At 35.5% G+C, this 10,448-nt stretch overlaps 1 pseudogene; it reads left to right on the top strand.

The window, feature by feature from the left end:
• The first annotated feature begins 7,158 nt into the window (after nt 1–7,158).
• Nucleotides 7,159–8,123, top strand: LOC143625394 (ATP synthase subunit gamma, chloroplastic-like; annotated as a pseudogene).
• Nucleotides 8,124–10,448: the final 2,325 nt, after the last annotated feature.

Below are 10,448 nucleotides of genomic sequence, written 5' to 3' on the forward strand. Positions count from 1 at the left end.
GACGCTTCAGGAGGAAACCCCTAAGGGAAAACCTGCTGACCACCGGGCACCAGAAGTATGATGACATCATAATGTCATTGTTAATAACAGCCTTATGTCTACTCTAAATTTGGCATTATAAGAGTGGATAAAGCCCCTACGCCATTCCTGGGGCATTATAAGGTCATTGACGTTTTTAGAATAAAACTCATATGTGTTTTGAAGCGATAATAATGGAAGGGGAATTAAGAAATTATCCATTACATATATTTTTTTTACTAAAAGAAGATGATGATGTTATGAAAAATGCCCTTTAACGAGCATTAACCGCCTAAATCGCTTTTAAAAACAACAAGTTTTTTGACCCGCGTGTTGTGTGCGGGTACTTCTTGTTGATCTTTAAGTCGTAACTGAACATAGATGGCTATGTTAATTTATGTTTTAGAACTCTTTTGCATGTGTATATAAGGTACATGAGTACATAACGTCCATTTTATTTTATATAAGCAAGAAGCAAGGCAAATTAAGAGAAGTGTAGTTTTTACCAAAGTGGAAATAACCAACAATCAGAAGCAAAGTTGTGCATGGTACAGTATATGTGGCAAAGTTTTGGCATGACTCGTACATAATATACTGCCTTTGATATGCCGCCTAACATACAAAAGATGCTCGTTGATGGTGTTTTCTACGTATTCGCTACTACCATGAGGATGCACACATATAATAGTTGCTAATCTGAACTATTAAGGTATTTAATATTGTATATCTTAGGATTTATCTGTCGCACGTACGTGAACATCAACAAACAAGTAGCATAGGTCTTGTTGTCTGGCGTGGGGTATCCGGTATCTATTTATTTATGATCCTCATCTCAAGAAGTTGTATGACCTGTGTATAAAAAAAGATGGTTACATTAAAATTGATGATTTGAGTCTGTAACTTGAAAGTCTAATATGCACAAAACAGGCAACTTACATTACATTCAAGGAAATAAGTAAAATGAAACCTACATAATCAAAAGACAATTACGCAAATAACTAAAATTAAAACCGACATTACCCAAGCATATGACTAATTTAAAGCCTACGTTATCCAAACACAATCAAGCGGATAACTAAAATTAGAGACTTTAAACGTAACTACGCATAACACAATTAGTAATACTAAATCATACATCAAACATTAAAGTAACACAATCATAATTATTTTCTTTAACTATCTAGGAAAAAAAGTTGTAGTATGTAGCAAAAGTTAACTCCAAATAGTTATTTGGTTCTAGTAGTAGCAAATGTCTGCGTATTTCAATTTATGTATACCAAAATGAAAAGCCATACACAAAACTGATGTCTATTAACCTGGTTCTCAATCACTTGCCATGTTTGACCAATGAACCAAGTCAAATGGAACATTCTGCAAATCAAGCAACTTATAGTCAGATAAGTTGATAAACATGCAAGGTGACAATAATATGAAATGCACAATACGCAACAAAGAGAACCTATTTAGTATTGATATATATAGAAATTGGCAATAGTGACTAAATTAAACAAAGTGAAACCAAATTTAATCTCACCTCAGTTTCTCGCTAGAAAACGATGAAGAAACGTTTATATGAGACGTTGTCATACCGGAGATGTAAACGTCGTCGGTGACTAAACAGACAAAAAGACAGATGTAGCAGCACGGTGAGATACCGGCCAATTCAAATAAGAGAGGCGGTGGTATAGTTACCATATAAGAGAAGACAAAGATGGAAGAACGTGGAGAGAAGGGTGAACACATAGTAGCTCAATAGTAACACGTTACACGTGTGTAGCTAATACTTAAACTTTTGATGAATAATGGTTTACTAAGAGTAACCAAATGTTACTTTTTAATATATATATAATATAAGGTTTTCGGATAGTAATAATAATAATAATAATAATAATAATAATAAATTTGAGTTTATAGGTGAAGAAGAGAGAGAAAGTAATAGACTAGACAATAAAGACAAGAGTGAGACAAACTTAATGTCTAGAAAGGGCACAAGATTTTTAATGTCTTTCGCGGGATGGGAAGAAGCATGCTAAGTGACAACCAAGTGTCTTTTATAATTTTAATAATCATGATACGTTGAATAATGTAAGGTTTATTGAAGTTATCAGAACTTTATAAAACCAAGGTCATTATATATTTTTTTTCAAACGACAACTTTCATTAGAGGGACGGGACATCACGTGATGGATCACTCATCACGCGTGGTGGGTTTTTCAACACCGCCACCACTAGTTTGTCACGTTTGATGGAGGGGCTTTGCGTGATGACCATCACGCATGTGATGGGTTTAATTCCAAGAAATCTAGCTGTTAAATGTAGCCGTTGGAAAATTAAAAAAAACATATTTTACCTATATAAATATATCTTCAAAACATACACAAATCCAACTCAAAATCTTCTATTACACACACCATTTTTAACATATCAAATGGAGGGTTCTAAGAAACGTGGGTCGGGTTCAAAGAAAACCCAAACCTGACCAAAGGTTCGACAAAATCTAGGTGAACCGACGAGATTTCGCTTACAAGACGAACCCAACACAAACCAACCTTCCCAACAACAACCTTATTATCCACAACCTTTTCAACCGTCCCAAAACCAAAAACAACCTTCCCAACAACAACGTTATTATCAACCGTCCCAAAACCAATCGTATCAAAACCACCCTTTTGTTCCCCCTTTTTCTACCCAAAATTACCCAAATAATGCTTTTCAAATGTTTGGATCTCAACCATCTCAACCGTCTTAAATGTCCGTCGATCCCCTAGACAATAACGATGTTATATATATATATCAATTTGCAAGTGCTTTTCGTCACGAAGTGCAAACTTTGGATGAAGATGAATCCGCGGATGAGGAGCCGCATCAAAGAGGTGCTCGGCGTTGGTTGGCCGATGAGGAGGTCGCCTTGACCAAGGCTTATTTACATTGCTCCGAATCAAAAAAACACTCAAACCAACAAAGAAAATAAACGTTTTGGAAACATATTAAAGAACATTTCTCGAAACTTCCCGGCGCAACTGAACGAAACAAGGATCAAATGATTGGCAAGTGGGGAGATTTGAATAAAAAAATGTCAAAATTTAATGCTTGTTACGTCCAAGAGGTAACTATTTTAGTTTATTTATTTTATAATCTATTACTTTATCTTTATAATTTGATATATATATTTTTTCTAAATGTTTTGTAGTCCCGAACTCCACAAAGCGGAGCGAGCGAGGCGACTATCACAAAGAACGCTTTGGCCGAATATGTCCGAGCTTACAAATGTAAGGATTTTCCCCACTTGGAAGCGTGGGAGATTGCGAGACATCACGCGAAGTGGGAACCGATTTCGCTGGTCGATTTGAACGGACCAACGGCTCCAAGGAAGAAAGGATCTTCTTCAAAAAGATCAAAAACTTCCGAGTCCGGGGACTACACAACGTCTACCGGTGGCTTGTCATGCAACATGCCAAACATGAACTTGAACGAGGAACCCGAAGACAATCCCGACGAAGACATACCCACACCCACACGACCGAATCGTAAGAAAAATGGGGAACCGTCAAGACTTGGAAAGGAAGTGGTGGCCAAAAACTTCATCGAATACAAGTCGGCTAAGATGGCGGAAATGGCCGAGACGAAGGAGGGAAGGAAAGAGGCTCATATTTTAAAAATGAAACGTGAGGAGACGTATATCAACCATTTGAATGAAAAACAAAAAAAACGCTGATCTAACTTTCCTCCTACAACCGCACGAACATCTTCACGAACCCTTTAAATCGCTCCTATTTCAACGAAAACGCGAGATACGCGACAAGTGGGGTTGGAAAGGGCCGTAGGTTTTTTTTTGTCGATTTTTTTAATTTAGTTGTCTTTATTTAATGTAATCTTGTTTTATTTTTTAGTTAATGTAACATTGTTTTCTTTTTATTTATTTTAGTATTTATTAAAAAAAACCATCACACACCATCACACCACACCACCATCCCTAGTAAAAAACCATCACACGTGATGGACTTGAGGTTGGTGATGTGGTACCATTTGATTGGGTGGGGTGTGTGATGAGAAAGTTCATCACATCCACCACCCCTCCCCCCCTTAGAAAAAAAAAGACGTAACTAACAAGACGCTAGAGGCCCGAACAACAAAACAACAATTAGAAATGAAGACTACATCAATTGGTCCATAATAAAAACTTAAACAAAAACCTATTTTTTTTATCCAAAGATACCCTAACATTTTAATGCTTTTCACGACCTACAAGGATGTCCAATTCCTTTGTTGAAGATGGTATCGATTCTCGCATTCCAGATGCACTAACAAACCATCATAATAATACCGTTCAACACCTTTCTCCTTTTTTTGCAGAGCGGAGCCGATAAATGTAACGTAAGTCACGAACCATAAACACGTATATCAACGGAATATTACTGGATCAGATTATTTCGGCCATCAAAATTGGTTTTATCAATTAAATTAAAATTATTATCAAGAATGGAATATACATAAAGTGAGATAATGTTTTTCACATAAATATTCTTTGGACTTAATTTCCTTTGAAACATAAGATCGTGTAGTTGTGGTGAAGCTTGGCTAAGACATCGGGGGCCGGACTCAAAATTTCACAAACAAATGGGACGGGCTCAAATTTTCAGCCGAAAATGGCTAAATTTACACTACGTATATAAAATTTTGGCCGAAAATGGCTAAATTTTAAACTACATATAAAAAATTTCTGTCGAAAACAGCTAAATTTTACACAACGTATAGAAAATTTCGGTCGAAAACGGCTAAACTTACACAACGTATAAAAAATTTCGGACGAAAACGGTTAAATTTACACCACTGCATAAAAAAACCGGGGGGGGGGGGGGGGGGGAACCCCGGGCCCTAAGAATCCTTCGCCATTGCCGTGTAGGGTTAGGTCAAGGGGTGCAAACTTGAGATCGGCTCGTGAAAAAGCTCGATCGAGCCGGGCTTAAATGAGCTTGAACTCGAGCTGGCTCGCAAGCCTAAACGAGCATGTCATATATATATATATATATATATATATATACAGAGAGAGAGCAATGTTATCTATATCTATATTACATATAAAACATTTTAAATGGACATGATAGTAATTTTACTACCACTTTAATAAAATTAAACAGGGAGACGCCGTTAAATTATCCGGTAGTGGTTTTATTGCTCCGGTGACCATTGGTTGCTTTGTTAAATGAATTTGTCTTCAATTATTGCGCCGCTTACCTCCTAATGATAATATAACATGATCCCAGTCGTTCGGAGGTTTTTGTTTTGATTCCAAACTTATTCAGATTCAAAGTTAGGGTTTAGCATTAGCAGGTTCAGTTATTTAATGACTTGGTTTAGGTTCACCAACCAACCGCCGATGAGAACAACCTCCATCTTTTAGCATCATCATCGGTGCGTATTTCTTAGATATTGATATTGTTAATCCAAATAATTCATCCAGGGATTGAGATGATTCAACCATTTGTGTTCATCTCTCTGTTAAAACTTGTTAAGGTTTATTAATTGAATTTTTTAAAGGTTCCTTGCAGATGATTTTTGTGGCTCTTCTCTATCTTTGCGCAGATGATATATTAAAGCCAAACAAGCTCCTCTCGATCTCTTTCTCATAATCGCGGTTAGTTTCAATTATGTTGTTGTATATTTTCTAATGCAGTTACCTCATATCTACTAAGAACATTTACTGAATAGCGATTAAAAAGGTTTCCAAGATTATGTAAACAAATACTCTACCGGGTTATGCTTGCATAGATAATCCAGAGTTAAATGTTAATCAAGCTGTTGAACCACTTTTATCTTCTATTATATCAACTTTGAAAGGAAGTCCTCTTGGTTGAAGTGGAAATTTTATTAGCCAATCGTTGAGTAAGGTTTTTGAATTGTAATTCTTTCAATAATTTGTCGTATGTTTGACATTTCATCTTGTGTTGAGACTTAATTATAAATATATATTGTTTATTTTTTGGCAAGATCAACACATTCTCCAGCCCTAGAAACATCATTTGAGTACCACTTGAAGGTGTTGACAATTGCATGGTCATTCATTTTTTAAATCACAAGGATCAGTTTTAAGGAGGCTATACATTCTGCCTCTGAATCCCCATCTTGGAAGGTTTTATAAATCTCTCGGATTTATGGTTGTGCAAGGGTTGGTGTGGGTTGCATTTTTGGCTTTTGGAAACTGACCGATTTTGGTATTTCGTTTTTTACAATTGCTTCGGTTTTGATTTTTTTGTTTTACTAATTAGGCTTGAAAAGTTGGGAGTTGGGACAAAAAAAATCTCAAAAAATGGATTTGGGCTTGGAACTTTGGGTCTAATTTTTTTTTGATCAGTGATCGTTCGGTATTTACACATTTAGAACCAACATTTTTGGTCTACACCATTTATTAATTTTTTGTAAACTTTAAATAAGTTAAAGTCGAGTTGGTTTCTTGGTTTTAGTTGATAACAAAACTAAAACCGAACAGAGAAATAAATTAATTTAAAAACTTAAAACCAAACCGTCAATTTCTATAGGCTTTGGCCACGCTTCGCTTATTTCGGTTTCGTGACCCCTGATATGATTGTAAGCAACCCAGTTTTAATGTATGATTGTATTTATAATTTGATTGCAGATGAGTTTTTGCTGGTCTGTCTGCAGTCCAAATAAATAAGTATTTGAGGTATGTATGTATTTTACATTTGCATCCAATTTTGCTTATAGTCAGTTCTATGTAAACCTGTTTGGAACCGACCCACTAGCATACGAGCCTAGGAGAAACAACTGCTGAAATGGCGAAAAGGTTGGATGGCGGTACTTTCGTAATCATGCACCTTTTTGATTTTTATTTGTTGGCTTTCAACTTGTTTAAAAAATTATTTCGTACCCCTTTCTTTCAAGGGTATAAAATATGAAGAATTTACTTTCTTTTGATTATGTTTTGTAGTTCTTCATAGTTTTGTTGATGCCCACCATTTACCCTACAAAGGTTATATGAGATGATCATGCTAATATTATATGTGGCGATAATTTGATCTCCCTTGCTAAACTGCAGGCTACCTTTTATATGACATGAATTCATGTGTATATCTGTTAGCTTTTCAAATTTTGTATATATATTCTTAAAATAAACAGATCATACTAGATGCACCAAACTGTATCTAAATCTCTCAAAGCTTGTCATGGCCTTCAAAAAGGTAACTTTTATCTACACATTGTTATTTGTGACCTTTATAAATTATAAGCCTTGAAACTAAGAGTAGTTAACTTGTACAGAATTCGTCCATTACATCAACCTTGAGCCATCTCTACTGAACCGCAACTGCAATCTAATACTATCATGGAAATGGAGCCCCGCCCGTGGCAGTGGCAGCAGATAGGGATGAAATTATGACCGACAATATTCTGTTTGACAAGTTTCTCGACGGAAGCAACCTCCCGACCGCGAAATAAGTTCAAGCGATCGCAGACGATGTGTTTGACTTATTTGTAATCGAAGAAGTTTACAAAGTCGAGCTTCTATACACAAAATTCGTTTCACTTGTGAAATCAGATCCCTTGATTCACACATTATTCCCATTGTCCCTAAAAGGAGAGATTTTGACATTAATGGAGTATGTGTTGATGCTGCTGAAGATGAGTTCTTTAGGTTGACCACAAAAGAGGGTAAATTGACTGTTAAACGCGATGTGGTTAGAACTGAAATGATTGATTTTTCGCCAGTTTTGGAATTCGAGCAACACCTGGTTTAGATATTGGGTGCTTTGTTATCATTGTATTTAAAAAGTCAGATATTGAGGGCCTTGCAGGAGTTATTATCGAGTGAGCTCGCTGCACGAGTGACTGCAATGGGGAACGTGAATGATAATGCAACTGAGTTGAAGAACTTGTCACAGGTTTATAATCTCCAACGTCAAGCGAAGATTACCGGAGAGATTTTGGAGATTGTGGCTGGTGCTGATGCATTGGCTTGATTTGAAAATAATCATGTTTGGTATAGTTAATTGATTGGATCATTTTGTGTTAGAAATAATATGATGATGAATGTGTAAAAAACTGAGAAACCAGCGTTATCAAGTCCATGACAACATGTATTACTATTACTATTATTTAATTATTCTCTCATACCATAAACTATTATTTAATTATTCTCTCATACCATAAAATTTTATTGTAAGAGGTAAAAGCTAATTTGTGTCTTGTTTTTGAGATCATACATTTAGAGCATGTGATGTGAAGCCATTATGTGATTTAGTATGTTAAAAGTGTCATTATTTATAGTTTATCCTCCAACTGCTCTATTTAGTGTTGATAAAAAAAAGTTTAGGGATTTAAATTGTGAGAACGGCATTACCAAATTAGTTTATAATGTTACAGGTTTGAACAATCCAAGCTATCGGTGAACGCTATAATTGACATTTTGTATAAGATATTTTGTAGTCGATCAATCCAAGCTACCGGTGAACGCTATAATTGACATTTTATATAAGCTATTTTGTAGTTGATGTGAGTATATGGCTGTGATTTGTGTTTGATATGACTTATTTTGTAGAAACGTTTGGTGAGATGGTGGTTTTTCATAAATAATTCTATATAAAATATGAAATAATGAAATTTTGTCCGTTTTTATAATACTTATAAATAAACTTAAAATTGGGTTATTTATATTATAAGGATTTTAGTTTAAACGTATTTAATTTTTAATGTATGTGTTATCTTCACAAGTTGCAAACAGGAAACAAACTGACACATTTGATCTTGAGTTCATTCAGAAGCACGAAAGTATATTAGATGATGCACGTAATCAGATATTTATACTAAAAGAAAGAAACAAGACTACTTGGAGTGCTTCAACACATGTGACAAACGGTCTGCTTTGATCAAACCAACAACCCAACAGGTCCTATGGATACATGGGCAAAGCTTATTTAGGGACCCCCTCCCCCGCCTCGTTTTGTTGCCCAGTTGTGTAAATTATTCTGTTTTCGTTCGAAACTCTTTATAAATTATTCTGTTTTCGTTCGAAACTCTTTATACATATGTAAATCTACCCGTTCACATTCAAATGTTTTAAATCCCCCCATCTCGAGACTTCATCCAGGCTTCGTCACTGGATATACTGTGTAACAAATATGTCATCGCTAACACGTACGACCCCGCCACGAAGCGCGGGCTCCTATGCTAGTAATAAGAAATAGATTTTTCATAACAAGTGTAGGTAATGTGTTTTCACCATTATATCTGTAACATTCGTCAATTTTCGGACCCGAAAACCTGACTCGTTTAAATTCTATTATTCTTATTATTTATTTATTTGATTTTAGTTATTAGATTGTGCAAAATCAACCCCCAAACTAACAACTTATCCAATCTTGCATCCAAAGCCATAGATCAAGGACCAATAAGCAATAAACAAAATCTTATTCTTTCCCTCCCTTTTCTCTACCACCACCGACGACCATGACCCCCCTCCCCCTTTCTTGTTCCTCAATTTTCGGACAAATTGATCTTACCAAATCATTAGCTTACCTTAATCCGATCCTACCGACACCTTAAACATGGTAAACTATTAATGATTGACAGCTAACCTAACAAACACGAACCGCGGCTCCTTTGACCTTGTAACACTATAAATACTCGATTATATTTCAATTAAACTTGCACACACCACCTCTACCACCAGCCGACACAAACCCCTAACATAATTTCAACGGATAAGCAGCGTAAGATCAAATTTGAAGTCATACTAAAGCCGCAAACCCTAAACGAACGTTCTCCCTCATTACTTCAGCATTAACGGTAATTAAACATTGCTTTTTGGTCGTTTTTATTCAACAAACGAAAACCCTAAATCAATTTTAACAAACACTAAACATTTGAAACGATTTAAAGATCTAGGGTTTGGTTGTTGAAGGAGGGTTCTGTGAATAATTGTTCTTATTTAAGCAAACTGATATCTTAACAAGATTAACACACAGGCTGGTGCGTCTGTGTTAAAACCTTGGAACCGGTCCAGGCGCGGGTTCGAGCCCTTCTGGACCCGGTTTTTATTATTTATTTTTTAAACACATTTAAACAACTTCCTTTCATATTAATATATGTTCATAACTTTTAATAAACGTAAAATGGATAAACCGAACCTCTAGGCTTGTTGTTTCTCGTCATTGAACTTTAATTTTTTCTCCATAATCTTTATATATATATGTGTGTGTGTGTGTGTGTGTGTGTGTGTGTGACAACAATAATAACCCTTATTATCGAAAATGTAACTATCAATATTTTTAACTACAACGAAACCCGCCATAAATCTTAATATTTCGTTATGACTATATTTAACACACTTTATCGTTAACAACTAGGATTATCTTTCGGTGAACCTCGAGGAGCTTGACCGTTTTCATCCTAGCTCTTTCTTTTATTATCTCGTCCTC

Source organism: Bidens hawaiensis, unplaced genomic scaffold (genome assembly GCF_021521415.1).
Source record: "Bidens hawaiensis isolate Kalapana, Puna unplaced genomic scaffold, B.hawaiensis_p1.1 tig00004105_1, whole genome shotgun sequence".
In the NCBI taxonomy this organism is placed as follows: domain Eukaryota; kingdom Viridiplantae; phylum Streptophyta; class Magnoliopsida; order Asterales; family Asteraceae; genus Bidens; species Bidens hawaiensis.